The sequence below is a fragment of the Ambystoma mexicanum genome, chromosome 9 (genome assembly GCF_040938575.1).
Source record: "Ambystoma mexicanum isolate Mex_15411 chromosome 9, UKY_AmexF1_1, whole genome shotgun sequence".
In the NCBI taxonomy this organism is placed as follows: domain Eukaryota; kingdom Metazoa; phylum Chordata; class Amphibia; order Caudata; family Ambystomatidae; genus Ambystoma; species Ambystoma mexicanum.
In genome coordinates, this window is record NC_090931.1 from 728,990,920 (window position 1) to 729,006,380 (window position 15,461).

Sequence of the window (15,461 nt, forward strand, 5' to 3'; positions counted from 1 at the left end):
CATTGATCCGAGACGCTGCTCTATCAGTGTATGAAAAAAGGTAAAAAATGCATTCCTCCAAGTTTCTTGTTGAATTGGTTTTAAATCATAAATGGATAATTTTCAGGGTCAGAGCTAACCAGAGAAGTGGTTTGTGTACTGTCCTGTCAACTTGAAGGTTTGTGTGTATCGTTTATTTACATTGGAAGATGTATATCCTATCTTCTCTATAAGTCCTGACGTCCCTAAAAAATGTTCTTCCCTTACACAACTTAATTTAATCTTGATGTTTTCTATGTATTTCATGTACAGGTTTACATTTTTTTTAATTGATTCATGGGCTGGATCTCATCTGATTTTTTTATTGACTGCTGCTATGTGTTCCCTGTTCTTTTGTGCTCTCTATTCGGATGCTCTATTAAGAGTTCCATCATGTTTCTCGAGCATTGATCTAAGTTCTCTTCCCATTTTTCTCCTATATCCATGTCTTGTTTATTGTTAAAATCTGGTAATATGCAGATCCTGTTTCCCCTAGGTATCTTGTTTTACTCTAAATATGTGCATATTGTGTCCCTTTCCCAATATTTGTTATTTGTTTTAATAGAAGTCTTTCCAATCTAATGAATGCCTGTCTTAGTGTCTCCTGCCTGCTGACTGGATTTCTAAATGCATTGCTAGTGCTCCCCCTTGCAGAAGATAAAGATTCAAAGTCTTCATCTCTTCTATCTTTATAGTAGCCATATTCAAAGTCAAAGACATATTACTATCTCACATATAACTCAACATTGCATATTACCTTTGTTGTATCGCTATCAAACCAAAAGGTTACTCTGAAAAGTATTTTTTTTACCAACTAGGCAAATATTGGATTGTATACTGAAAGCAGAAACTGATTTTCGAAAACAGAAACGTTATAAGGCCTTTCCTAATAAAGTTCAAATGAAGACAATAATTGAAATACTGACGAACATGATTTAAAAACTATGCAACAAAAAACTTACTAATCTTCTTTCTTTTTTTCCTCTTAATATTTTGTTTCCATTTTATATTATTGCCTTTCATTATGTACATTGGATGTCAACCACTAACTAAATATATGTGTACTAGGTTTGATGTTCTAAACTCAGGGTGATATGCACTGCACTGTTATGTAGACTGATCTAATGTTTTATTTTACCAACATACACAGGAAATTAGTGAAACAAGCGCTTCACAATCATGTAAATGTATTTCTAAACCTTGTACAAGCAATTGTTATGCAGAAGCCGTGACAAACCCCATGTGGGCGGACCTCGTGGTTATGATGGATATTATTTGTTTCTATATATGTGTAATTTACCTTTGATCAATATCTCAACGCTAGATCTGGGGTGCACATATGAGGAGGACATCATGCTTTATAAACTCTTTAGAGGGTTTGTTTGGGCCCTCCTCCACACTATATAGCCAAGTTTCTTGGTTGGCGCTGCAGGCAGAGCACCAAAGATTCACTACCCGTGTGGCAGCCTACCACCTTATACAAATTATTGCAACAAAGATTTTACAGGATGCGTTGGTGATCTGCAGAAGTTCCGGTCTTTACCATCTTGTTGCAGGCTCACCAGTCCCCCAATGGCAAATTTTGTATGTGTTTGATTTACCAAAAGTCTGAACACCAAACTTTAAGTGGGTAATAATAGATAGTCTCACTGGTGGCTTGATCCAACTCAAGGCATACTCGTTGAACATTGTGTCATGCATGTCATTTGGAAGATAAGTGTTCGTTGTGTGTCTAAGAAATTATTAATGACCTTAAAGAAATGCTTGGGAATCCCTCACTGTGTCCTTCCCCCAAGGACTTGCACAGCTCTCCATTGCTTCCCTAAGCTAGGCTCATGCTCCATAACTACCCCAATAATAATAATAATAATAATAATAATAATAATAATAATAATAATAATAATAATAATAATAATAATAATAATAATAATAATTGTAGTGTAAAAGAAGACCAAAGAAATGTGTCCATGCTTTCCAGCCCTCAATCTTCAGCAAATAATTTCAAGAGTTCTCATATAGGTTGCCCAAACTGGCAAGGGTAGCTGCCATGACACAAAAGAGACCCAACTGGTAGTTATCTCCCCCAAAGGAACCTCACAACTTTGAGATTTCAGTTTAGCAAATAGTGGGATGACTGAAAGGACTTCTACCTATGTTCTGCGTAATCCCCCCTGTGCTACCTGCACTGCAAGGCACTCTCCTATCTCCCTCTTGCTCCCCTCTCCCTACCCTCCTCGCACCCCGTATGGTGCTCTCAGTTTCTCCCATTTTCTCTAACTGCTACTCCATCTCCTATCACATCCCTCTCACTAAGTCTGGAAAGAAGCAGTTAAAGAGGGACATGCTGGTCTGCAAAGCAGGCCTTCCGATCGCTGATACCTACACCATTACTTCCTCCAGACAGACTCTCACCGACATCCTCTTTGTCGTTCCCTCACCAGAGCTATGGACCCTGTAAATGGTCTTGGCTCTCTCTCCTCTCCCATTAATGCTGGCACCCAGTGGGAGGTCCTCTTTGCCTCCTTCCACTCTTCCAAGACCATCATTAATGTCTATCTAAATGGCACTGTCTTGGTCCAGGGTCCTCAGCCCAATCTCCTCCTTTTTGATAGGTGTCTCCTGCGTCTTATTTTTCCTTTTGCTACTCCTACTAGCACCTCTTGGGCTCCTCTGCCACCCCTTCCTCAGCCACCTCTCTGGCACCTGCCTCCTCCTCTGGGGCTCCTCTGCCACCTTCCGCTACCACCTCTGACCACTCTTAGGCCTCTCTACCACTTCTGCTGGGTAAACCTCTTGCCTGTACCCCACCTCGGAAGTCTTTCAAATGTGGCAACCTGCTCCATGTCACTACTCTGAACTCTTGTTCTGCTGTCAAACACTCCTCTGATATTTGCCACCTCCTCGAAAGAATTTGACCTGGATGTCCTCACTCTCACTGAGACATGGTTCACGGCCAGCTTTGTCACAAGTTTTGACACTCTCCTCCCTGATGGCTACAAGATCCTCTCTGAGCCCAGAAACAAATGAATAAAGGGCATCTAAATAGCGCAATTCCCTTGGTACATTTTTGTCAGCAAACGAATATTTTAAGCCTGTTTACTTATTGTATGTTATCCTATATGTCGTATAATATCTGGTTTTGTATTCTGACAGGAAAGGCTTTTAAGTCAAATATATTCTAATAAAAAGATGTATTTACATAGGCTGTCCCACAATAAGAGAACAACAAATATATCACAATCAGTTTAAATGTAATTAATAAACTCTGGAGGACAATTTGAAATAGCAAAATATTGATATGAAGCCATTCAAAAAGAAAATAACACAAAGCCATTTGTTCTATAGTGTTTTATTGTTATATTTCAGCATCAAAAATATGTATTTTTGTGAAACAGAGCAAATCATGATTTTTCCATTTTTGTTTGCCATGCTCATCGTTAAAAATAGTTTTACAAGTTGATACCACTATTTCCTGAAAAGTTTCAGAATGGCTAAGGTTTTCATTGCTACCCGTTGATACGGGTCACGTCTGCACTTGCCACATTTGAATCCTGGAGGGCCGATTCTGCCAATGATCTTTCCAAAGGCGATACATTTAGAGTTGTTTAATTAGCTAATAATGGCGCCTAATATAGCGGCTTTTAGAAGAGTGCTGAATCTGGTATGACCCACTATCTAAATACCTGATGTTAATGGGTACAATGAGAAAGTATGTAGTGATTCTAGTATTATTGCAACAACATGGCTGGGGGGGAGGTTGGTCCTGAGAATGGGGCTTTCGAAATAGAATTGGCAGCTTGAATTGCTTCCAAATTACTGTCCTGAGTCAAGAAGGCAAAGAAGAGTTGAACAATGTGTTGTGCATATGAACTCACACGTCCTGATTATTCTGGGGGTGTTGACACAGGGCATATACAAAAAGCAACAATGAACTCAGTCTTCAAGGTACCGTGATAATGTTAGCTCAAGGCTGTGGTTCATGAAATAGTTGCCACGCTCACAAATACCTAAATTAATCTTCTGAACCACGTTTCAGAAAATTGGACAGGGTGTACATTGCAGTACGGCTGCACGAGTCACGACTTAATGCTTGTGTTTGTTGTTGCAAGTTCAGATGAGGCAAGGAGACTGCTCAGTTAACCCAGCAATGGCAACACTTTGAATTGTAACCCAAAGCCAGAATTGCCACAGGGGGTCATTTATCCCTTTCAGTCGTGTCTCCACTCCCTAGGATAACAGTAACAAAGCAAACATACTTCTGAAATGCACCCAGCTCTGGCAGATGGCAAAACATGCTTTAGGAAATGGTTCGGAACGTTTTCCAATGAGATCACTAAACCTGTACAGATTCTTGGAAACCATGTCCGACAAAATGGTGTTCAATGACAGCACGTACACGACATCTAAACCATACTTACTTTTTGCACATGTGTTACAACTTGTCCGACGGAGCCCAAAAAGGTTTTGCTTGTTGCTTCGCTGACACATAATCATGGGAAGTTAATCGAAACTCACATTTGATATCAGACAGCGCTTAAGATGGCATGAGCTAAAAATCCAACGTGCTGGTGATTGCAGCATTTCACCATTAATATGGCCCCACAACATTCCACAGATGTGGCCAGTACAGTCCTGTGAAGTGTTATGTGTCATGTTGATGCTATATTTAAAATGGTCTGCACATGCATGTTCATTCCAAAAGCGCTTATAAATGTTGGCATGAAAGCAGGGTGTATGGAGTGAGAATTGTATGAAAGAGTAAACATTGGGTTTGGAATGAATGAACAGCGATGCGTAGCTGATCATAGTGTGAAAAACCAGCACTTTACCTGTTTATACTGTTATGTATTGCTGTAGACCGCTTTCCTGTGTGTCTTTTTTTTTTAAACAAGCCAAGTAAATTGTTATGATGTTGTGTACATTATTAAACTGTAATTCTTTTAGACTGTTGGGGTGAAATTAATACATGTACTTTCATATAAGGCGTGACTCTGACTCTTCTGAAACTACTAGACTCAGCAGCATTGTTGTTTCTGTAAGGTTAGTACCCTGTAGAGGGGTTGCTCAACTGTGTCGTTAAACTACCCTCTAGTCTCATTTTCTTGTCGGGCATGAAAGTAGACTCAATGGTTGGCAGGCATGTATCACTGCCAGAGCTCCGGTGAAACAGAGGTTATGATACCTGCCTTCGGAGCAAGTTTTTGGTTCAGTCCTGAAAACAATGATCTTATGTTCCTTATTTCCCCTCCACATTATTGAGTATATTAATCATTTTTGAAATATAAACAACTATTTATGTTATTAGTACATCCCAAATGTTTTTCGATAGGTGATTATCCAAGAAATCCCCCAAAAACCTATAGCATTCAGTCACCAACAAAAAGAAAATATTGTTCCTGATACTGGAAAAAGTGTATTCTCGAGCAGACATTTAAAGAGAAATAAAATAAGGGCTCCATTATTAAAAGGAAGGCTATTCTCTGTCAGAGATGTACCTAGTACCTAGTTTGCTGCCTCCTGCTTTGACCATTGCTTCTAGGGGAATTGCAAACTCACACATTATAATCGTGCCATCTGGGAAATTGTTGCCCCCATCAGTCAAAATGAATGCCAAAGTTTCAAAGTTCAGCTACACTAGAAGATCATTACAGTTAGGTTTTGCATTTGCTCAACTAGCTCACCTTGTCTATTATTTACAATAATTAGTTGTATGAGGGTTATGTTGCTATCATATGTGACTGTAGGTTGTAATATGATGAGAGGCTATTTCTACTGGCTGCTCTACAGTACCTCAACCATTCCCCTGATTATATTTATGGCTTTACACCAGCCATCTGCTCTCATGTGTCACTAAACACTGGGTGACGTTGGTTGCCCATACCGCAGAGCACCAATCAAAGGTACTTTGATCTTAAGTAACATCTCAGGTAAATAGGAATGGCTTCCCTGCACTCAATTGACTCCATGAGAACCTGGGCATCACGGATTAGGCCCTGGAGTGGCTGACCTCCGTCCTCTTGGACCGCCACTCCCAGGTCCAACTTGGTCCCTTTCTCTCTGCCACCTCTCTCTCTACCTGTGTCATTCCCCAGGGCTCTATCCTCTCACCCTGGTTTTTAACCTCTATTTGGCCACATTTAGCTAACCTGATCTCTACCTTCTCCTCTAACTTTCAGTGCTATGTGGATGACATTCAGCTTTCCTTCAGGCTACCCTGAGCCTCCTCTCCTCTCTCGCTCATTCCTGATGGTATATCTGTGATTCAGGATTGATGCAGCTCCAACGATCTTTGCCTTAATGCCAGTAAGGTGGAGATCCTTCTCATTGGGACCACTGCCCTGCTTTCCCTCTCTCACTCTGGCCACCCACCTTGGGCCCTATTCCTTCACCTTCCTACGAGGCAAAAAACCTTTATGTCATCTTCGACTCCGCTCTCTCTTTCTCTCCTCACATCACAGATATAGCCAAGAAGTCCCACTACCATCTGCACCTCCTCAAAGGGACTCTTCTGTTTCTCACTTTCCCCCAGAAGCTCACTGTCTCCAGAGCCCTGGTTCTCTCTAGGCTAGACTTCTGCAGCAGCCTAGTTCTCAGTCTGCCTTCCTCTACTCTCCGCCCTCTGCAACTAATCCAGAACAGGTCTGCAAGACTTATCATTGGCCTCAAGCCAGGGACTGTATCTCTCCAGACCTGAAATCTCTCCACTGGCTCCTGGTGACTGCAAGAATTAACATCAAGACCCTTTACATTGCCCCCAAAGCTTTCTGGGGCTGGGACCTGAACTACATCCAACCCTCTCTTCCAAAATACCTTCCTTATCAAGCCCTTCACTCAGCTACCTCCAACTCTCTCCAGGGTTAGATGCTTCTCCAGGTAGAGAGTGGGGGTAGATCTCTCTCCTATGCAGGTGCTTCTCTCTCTCTGGAATGGCCTTCCTGCCCTTCTCGAAGTTGAGTCGGACCACCTGATGTTCCGGAAGCAGCTCAAAACTTTACTTTTCTCCTTTTCATTCTGTCTCTCCTCCCCTGCTGATCTACCTGTCTGCTGTAGCCACTGGTTGCATGGCTACCCTCAAAGCCTCACTTGATACCAGGCTCCTTCTTGATCAGTCACCCTTGCACTGCCTCCTGGCCTACCACACAAGTAGGGGCTGTAACTGTAACCTTACAGTTCCTTGTTCTCCTTGCACTACCCAGAGCTACACTGCCCTGGCTACACTTAGAGAATTGCTGCTCTGATTCCCCCTCGCCCTTCCCTTGCCCTCCACCCTCCCTTTCCGCTTGCAATTCTCGTTCTTGCATTGAAACTAGTAAGATTGTTTGTCTTGTCCTCCCTCTGTCTTCCCTCCCTTGTCTTGTTGCGCTCAGAAACACTTGTGTACAGGCGCGTTATAAATGACTTATCATATTATATCATATCATTGAGTGAAAAGTGTGTTTAATTGCAAGGCATTTGTTGGACATTTTTTGTCACAAAGTCTATATTTTAAAACGAAAGCAAAGTCTTGGCACTGTTTGAGAGTTATGGATACACGTCATAATTCGGATTCCTTTCCTCAAAGTTGAGTGTCTAAATGATTGAACTGCCAATTAGCCACCAGTTGGGAAGCATATGCATGAGTATAAGCGAATACACAGCACAAAATGGCTGCACTTTCCGAATACATAGTTTCCTTTTATGAAATTCCTTTTATTCATTCTTAATAATGTTAGATAACTAATGGATGGATTCTTACATGGATGCTGAAAATTAGACAACTGAAAATCCTACAAACTTCGTATTTGTTGCCTGTGTTTTGGTTGACATGCAAAAGGTTACATTTTACAACTCAGCCAAGAGACACTTTACTTTAAAACTGTATTGCATTTTGACTATTCATGAAAATACATTCTTAATATAAACCTGTGGCTTTGGATCTGGCACCTGCAATGGTGTAGATAGTCCTTCCATCAGCCAGAGTAAGTAACACACTTCGCTTCTTCCAAGACAGCCACTTCTCTTTTACTTGATTCCCTCTTTCCTTTATGGGTTTCAAGTTTCACTTTTTATAGAATCTAACTATTTCTTATGTTACAGCACTGTGTGGATTAAACAAATGTCGCAAATGCCTCAAAGAATGTCTCAATGCTCTGAGATTGTTCAAGGGTTTTTATTAATATTTTAGTGGGTGATGTGCTTGCCCCTCTCTCTTTCAACTTGTAAAGCGCCTCCTCCGTAACCCAAGCATCCCTAGACGCTAAGTAGATACTGATTAGTAATGCCTACTGTCTATGTTCTTAACTGAGCTAAACGTGAAGATTTAAAAGAATTATGCCTACTATATCTTAACACCCTCAATGACTTCAAAACTGTCCCGACTATATGTAGTCATCAATGTTTTAGAGTGGGGTATGGGATTTTGCCTTACAGACAATCTACCCCACTTATTCCCCTTTCTATTACACCCATGTTTACCTTTCCCTCACTGTGGACCTCATTCCAAGTATGAAGGTATTCATGGCGCTATTTGCGCCATGACTACCTCCCATACCGGGTCTGACCTGGTTCAAAGGGGACTTACCGGTCCCTCCAGACGTTAAGTCCCCATTGAAAAATCCATTCCCCATTCCCATTTCAGCCCCCATAGGGCTCAATGGGAATAGGGAAGTAGCTAATAACGGTACCACAATTTGCGGTACCGTTATTAGCTCTGAAGTCCCTTAACTGGTCCTGTCCATAACACCTGGTCAGACCAGGCGTTAAGGAAGGGACCTGCTAAGGGACTTCGGAAAAGGGTGCAAAGGGATTACCGGCACCCATGTCCTTAACGGTGCCAGGTATCCCTTTGCGCCCTACTTAGAATGAAGCCCTATGTCTCTCACTACTCTTCTCCTCCAACACCATCTGACTCTACACTTTCCCCTCTCCTCTGATTGCCCCTCTGATGTCTCTCGCTCCTTCTGGGCATGGCAGCCACCCTTTGATGTCACTACCTTCTCCATGCACTACTATTCCCTCCTCCAACTAACTAGTCCCCTCTCCACATTATGAATCCCTCTCCACTCTTCTACTCCTTTCATAAATACTTCAAATACACACCCTGCGCTTTCTTGATTGATCTCACTTGTTACTTTCTCACACGCGCTCACAGCGCAGTAGCCTTGAACTCACTGACCAATACCTCATTTTCTCCAAACATTGCCTCTACACTCCCCTTCTCTTGTATTCCTCCTGCTTGTCTCTTGGCCTGCCACCGTCTCCTCAGACATCACACAAACAGCCCACCCCCTCCTTCTTCCCTCGTTATGCTCCCCCTCATTCTGCTGTTGCCCCCTTTTCTTTACTAATATGATCCTGCTTTCCCACATGTGAGGTGTTACAATCCGACAAAATGTGAAATAGTGGGCTAAGCCCCACCCTTTTGTCTGCAATGACACTCTGCAAAATATTGATGTTAGCCCAGATAGTTCAGCCTGCAAGTTGTGTTGGGGGGCTTAGTCCATGTCCCCCAAGGTAAGAGCAGTTTGGGTTGGTGTCAGTGGCCCTTTGTTTAGTTTCTGGTGTTCTAAGGATTTATCTGTGGCCCCAAAGTGTTTTTATTTGGTCTGGGGAGAGTAGTGTTGTTGTTTCACTGCCACATAGGTGTATTTATTTCCCCATTGCCTCTCTTCCTTTCCGCTTCAGGTGTCATTTTGTAGTCAGTGGGAGAGTTCGGAGGGGTGTTCACACTTGGCTGGCTCTTGGTCTCTGGCTTAACCAAGCAGGCAGAGTGTGGCACTAAAAAATCAATCTCTTTCTCTCTCTCTCTCTCTCTCTCTCTCTCTCTCTCTCTCTCTCTCTCTCTCTCTCTCTCTCTCTCTCTCTCTCTCTCTCTCTCTCTCTCTCTCTCTCTCTCTCTCTCTCTCTCTCTCTCTCTCTCTCTCTCTCTCTCTCTCTCTCTCTCTCTCTCTCTCTCTCTCTCTCTCTCTCTCTCTCTCTCTCTCTCTCTCTCTCTCTCTCTCTCTCTCTCTCTCTCTCTCTCTCTCTCTCTCTCTCTCTCTCTCTCTCTCTCTCTCTCTCTCTCTCTCTCTCTCTCTCTCTCTCTCTCTCGGTTCTTGCTACTATTGTATTAAGGTAAGGACCTTCTTAACTGCCACTGTCCTCCCAGAAGTAGGCTCTGTATTTCAGCCTCTTAGACCTTCCACTCCAGCTGGGGGCGTTCCAATCCGCTCCTGACAAGGCCAGGACACGAGCCTTGTCACACAAAGCAGGCAATGGAAGTAGTTGCTACTTCCACAAAGTGGTGCCATTTGAGTTAAATTCTGACCTTGAATAATCACAGCTACTTGGCAGGTGATCACACTAAATTCAAGAAACGTACTCACAACATATTAATGCACTAGTAAAGAAATTCAGACCCAGCTCACATGGCTGCTCCATTTTAGCACTTGCCTGAAACTAACATGTTAATGTATAACTTTTGTTTTATTTGTTAGCAGGCCAATCTGTTTAAAACATGACATACACATTTTAATCACACCACAATTTTGCGGTGCCGTAATTAGCTCCGATGTCCCTTAGCGGGTTGGTTTTTAACGCCTGCAAAAAGCAGGCGTTAAAGCACCAACCCGCTAAGGGACCTCGTAGTAAGGCGGTAATGGTTAACGGCCACCGTTACCATTAACGGTGGCCGTTAACCATTACCGCCTTCCGTGTAATGAGGCCCACAGTCATTTTCATTAAAAAAAACAAACAAAAAAAAACAAGTGATGCTGCAGGGAATTTATTTTAAAACAGCAATTTAAGTGAAATAATTACAGTTGACATTTTAAAAGTCAACGCACTGAAAGTCTACATCTTCTTGTTGCCATCCATGCACAATGAGTAGCCTATCCCAATCTGGTGGGGATGGAAACGTTGCTGGTGAAATTGTATTCAATGTGCTGCTCCACAGTGAAGTGGCATTTCCAAGGGAGGTGAAGACGCTGGTGGAAAAGGTGCAAAGGAGTCACCCTGGCTGTTTGGCCACCAGATGAAGAGGGCCATTGACCTAAGCAGGACGTACCTGTGGAATCCATTAGAGATTGTATATTTGCTATCTCTATCCGCCCATGAGGAGGTCAATCAGCAGTGAATCAATACAATAAACAGATACACTCTCTTGTGGCAGAGCACTGGAGAGACAGCATGGTCAAGAGAGGAGGATAATATCCATTGTTGGCCATATGACGTGGGAGGAGAGGGCTCCATCAGTCATTTACTTGACTAGGACCTCAACTATTTGCTCACAGAAGGTGGTAAACTCATTAGCATGTGCCACCTGCAATTCCGAAAGGAGCCACCAAAGACTAGACAATGACACAAGTAGCCATCAGACAGAAGACTGTGAGACCACCAGGTCTGCCACCTGCACCACCATTGCCTGCATTCAACTCGTTCCATTGTGACAATAACAACTATAATAAAAGCCAGCTTTTCCTCCACTCTTGCCACACCTGTTGTTATGACCATGTGCACAGGGTCCTTCTCATCCAAGAGGTACTGCTGATGCAGGCAACCCCCATGGCAAAACAACATGCCTGGCAGGGGATGGAAGGACACCATATGGTACTGATGGGTGTATTGGCCCCTATATCCAACCTAAACCTCTCCTGGAGAGGCTTTGAATCAGGCAGTAAAGATAGGAAGTAAAACAGCATCCAGTATTTGTGTCGGAGGAGGAGGCCTGCGGCTTCCAGAAGACATTTGGCCTCATTATGACTGTGCCGGTCCGGTAACAATGTTACTGGTAAGCCTACCGTCACCGTTGTTAGCGGACCGGCACAGTATGACTCTGCGGGCGGGTGCCGTCCTGCCTGCCAGGGTCAGACCTACCGGGCGGGATGGCACCCACTCGCAGAGTTCTCATGGGAGCACCGGCACTGTTGTTAACGGTGCTGGTGCTCCCGTGTCCCCATTCCCATTAAGTCCTATGAGACTCCAAGTGAATGGGGATTAACAGAAATACCAGCACTTGACTTTCCGGCCACCGGGGATGTAGTACCCCGGTGTTACTGGGAAGTCAGGCGGCAGTAATTTTTTTCGGTTCTGGCGGTAACTCGCCGGTATCACCGGCAGGGTTACCACAAGACCTTAAATGAGACCCAATTTGGTGTTAGGAGAGGAAGTAGGGATAAGCAGTGGGAAAGCAGTGTGGGGAGTAGCAGGAGGCACCAGTGATCAAAATCACCTTGTGTTAACGAATGAGGGAAGCCACTGAGGTCATGCAGGCTGGCATCCTGGAGAGATGTGATCAATCTCAAACGTGGAAGGACTTTGACAGGTCAACTGACTCCCCTTCTATATCTAGCATAGGCCTCTTATCCAGAACCCCCAGTTTCTTACGGAAGTCATCATGGACTTCTGCTCCTCCTCACCCAGACCAATATAGCCATAACAAACAACCACTAAGACAGTGAGAACTGCTTTGAAAAAGTGGAACAGTTGAACTTTGGACAGGGATGGTATTTTGTTGTTCTGAGGAGCATCGGGATTAGAAGGTTCGTTGGGGATTGGGAAGTAGGGAGGTTGGCTATGGGGATGAGGGAGATGGATAATACCATCAGTTGTTAAGTCAAATAACACATAGCATATCAATCTGTTAAACATGGTTGTATCTGTAGAAGGTAGCGTTGGTAGGTGGAGGTAAAGAAAATACGTGACTTCTGATTAATTGTGTCTTAGTGCACTCAAAAGAGATTGTTCACTAATTTCTGCTGTACAATCTACCAATTCCTTGTATCAGACTACCTCCTCCTGCTCACTGCCTGAAAAATGCCTGAAACTTGCTATTTCATGTTAGGTATAGGCACCCTTTGCCTGACTGCGTATTGTGCAACATGTAGAATGTGTTGACAATCTTGTCAACTTTGTCTGGGTTTTTCTGTAGTGAATCACCTGTATGATGCAGGCACTGGAACCAGACCATTAGGAGAAAAGCAACCTCTATGGGGGCAATAGGTTTGAATGTGTCCCCTCCTTTTGGGCTGTTACCTGTCGGTTAAAATCCCAGGGTATCCTTCATCTACTGTAGGGTTAAGTGGCAAATGATCACGGTGGTTCAGTACATGGACATGCATTATAATCAGGGCCAATGCTTATATAGTGAGAGTAACTACATTATGCCTTTCACCGTTTATCCCTGTGCACGGTTTTGCATTTCTGTAACCATTTCATGCCATGGGTGGGTGAGGAAGTGGATAGATATATCAGTGTCAGAGGATGAAAACAGTGGTGGGTGGCAACAGTGATCTGATTTCTCTGTGCGATCAGTAAGACCGCTCAAATGTATTTTTCTGTATTTTTGTTTTTTTGTATTTGCAGGGTTCACCCCAAACCCCTGTTCTTCCCTGTTTCTATCCCCTCCCTATCCTCCTTTCTACCCGTTTTACTCCTTTACCCCACTACACATCTATTTTGAAAAAATATCGAAATAAAATTTCAGTAAAATTGTTTTGGTATTACCAACGTACAGTCCAGGCGGTAAATTCCCTCTTAAATGCCTTCTTGGTGTTGCAGTCTTTGGCCACATCAATTGGCTATAATAACGAAGGTGCAAGTGAAGTAAACATAAAACCTATGTTTGGAAGGGGGACGATCGTCATAGGCCCCCAAGAGGGTATGAATGTGGCAGAGACCTGGATGTGTACAGTGGATGAGGGTATGAATGTGGCAGAGGCCTGGCGAGAGTGCAGGGGAGAGAGGTGACAACAAGGGCCTTTGTTGGCTGGTTTGGAGGTCTGGAGATATTTTGTTTAGACTGGACAGCACTATAATAATGGATATGCATGTTGAGAAGGGGAATGGTTTTGATCGAAGGGTGGAGAGTGTAGGTTATGGGAGTGGCACAAATAGAGACCTACAGGAAGGAGAATGGGGAACTGTGTATGATTTTGAGCAAGAGGATGCACAGGAGGCACCGGAGGTATCACTGAGAGTACACAGCTTCTGGGGACCACGATTGAGGAGCAGGTTCAAGCGGGTAGCAGTGTTGAGGAAAAAAGGAAGTGATGGACGTAAAGCGAGACGAGGAGTGGGCAAACTGTTGCCATTGTTACATAAAGCACCTGGGAGGGTGCATTGTGTGCCTTGTGCAGAGATGGATAAGAATAATGTGATAAAAATACTCCAGTCCCTTACTGCTGGGCCTGGGAAGTGATATGATCTGATATGATAGGTGATTTATAACGCGCTTAATACCCAGAGGTTTCTAAGCGCAGACCCGGGAATCAAACCTTTGTTGCTCTGTGTCGTCTTGCTTCCAAGGCGAGCATGTTGCCCCTGAGCTATCCTCCAGAGACGGATATATGCATTTGAAGAGCAGACAGCAGTAATTACTTTGGCAGTGGGAGACATGAAGAATTTACTTGTTGCAATTGTGGGCAATTAGGCTGGGAACGAATGGGTCAAGGCAGGGTATCCATGAGTGAAGCTAGATGATGATGATGCTCACAATGGGGCACCATTTAACTATATCAGAGTGCAAGTGTGGGATGCACCAGGCTTATACACCAGGCTTATACCCAGCTACTACAAAGAGCCCCAAACCTGCAGGCCCAACAGTGCCTATGTCCAGGCACCAGCGGGCCAGCAGAACCCCTTGTATGGAGGACAGAGGTCCACTACTAATGCAGTGCCAAATGGAACAGTGGCGCCTTATCGAGGGATCAGCATCATAGGGGGGAAATCCTTTCACATTCCCAGGTACAAATATGTATCCTGATTAGGGCATCTCACAGAGAGCTTTTGCGTGCTGAGTCCTGTCCATGACTACCCACCCTGACGAGGAACCCTTGGTATGCGCTGAGATAGGAAATTAACAATTTATCTTTATGGTTGACACAGGTGCCACTAAATCATGCATCACTGAGGGAAACTTTCCATTATAAGATGAAAATCTAGGAACACAGGGATTCGCTGGGGCTGTCACAACGGTTCCCTACACAGATTAGGTAGCAATCAAAATAGGAGGAAAAGTGGTGCGTGCACACTTCTTTCATTCAGATGCCTCCATGATTCATTTTTTGGGGTTAGGATTTGTTGGGCAAACTGAACATGGCCATCTTTTTCACGGACCATAAGTTGGTTTGTGCCACCCCAGCCATGTGGAATTTGAGGGCAATGGTCATCATACATGCCAGAGGGGGGTAGAAGGTTGTTTGCGGCATCCATGTGGACCCGGGCATGTTTGTGTATGGGATCACAGTTCTGCTTGACACAGTGTCCCAAATCGGTAAGACATGTTGGCCGGGGGCCAGCTGACTTCATCTTTTGACCCGTGGTGACCCCAGAGCTTGTGACAGGAACAATATATTCCCTCGATCTACAGGGCCTGGTTGTGTCATCTAAAAGGATTGATGTTATTGGGACAGACCATGACGGGTGAGCGTAGCATACTGTGTTATTTATTGATCCAATGGTGCCCCTTAAAGAAGTAACAGATGCAG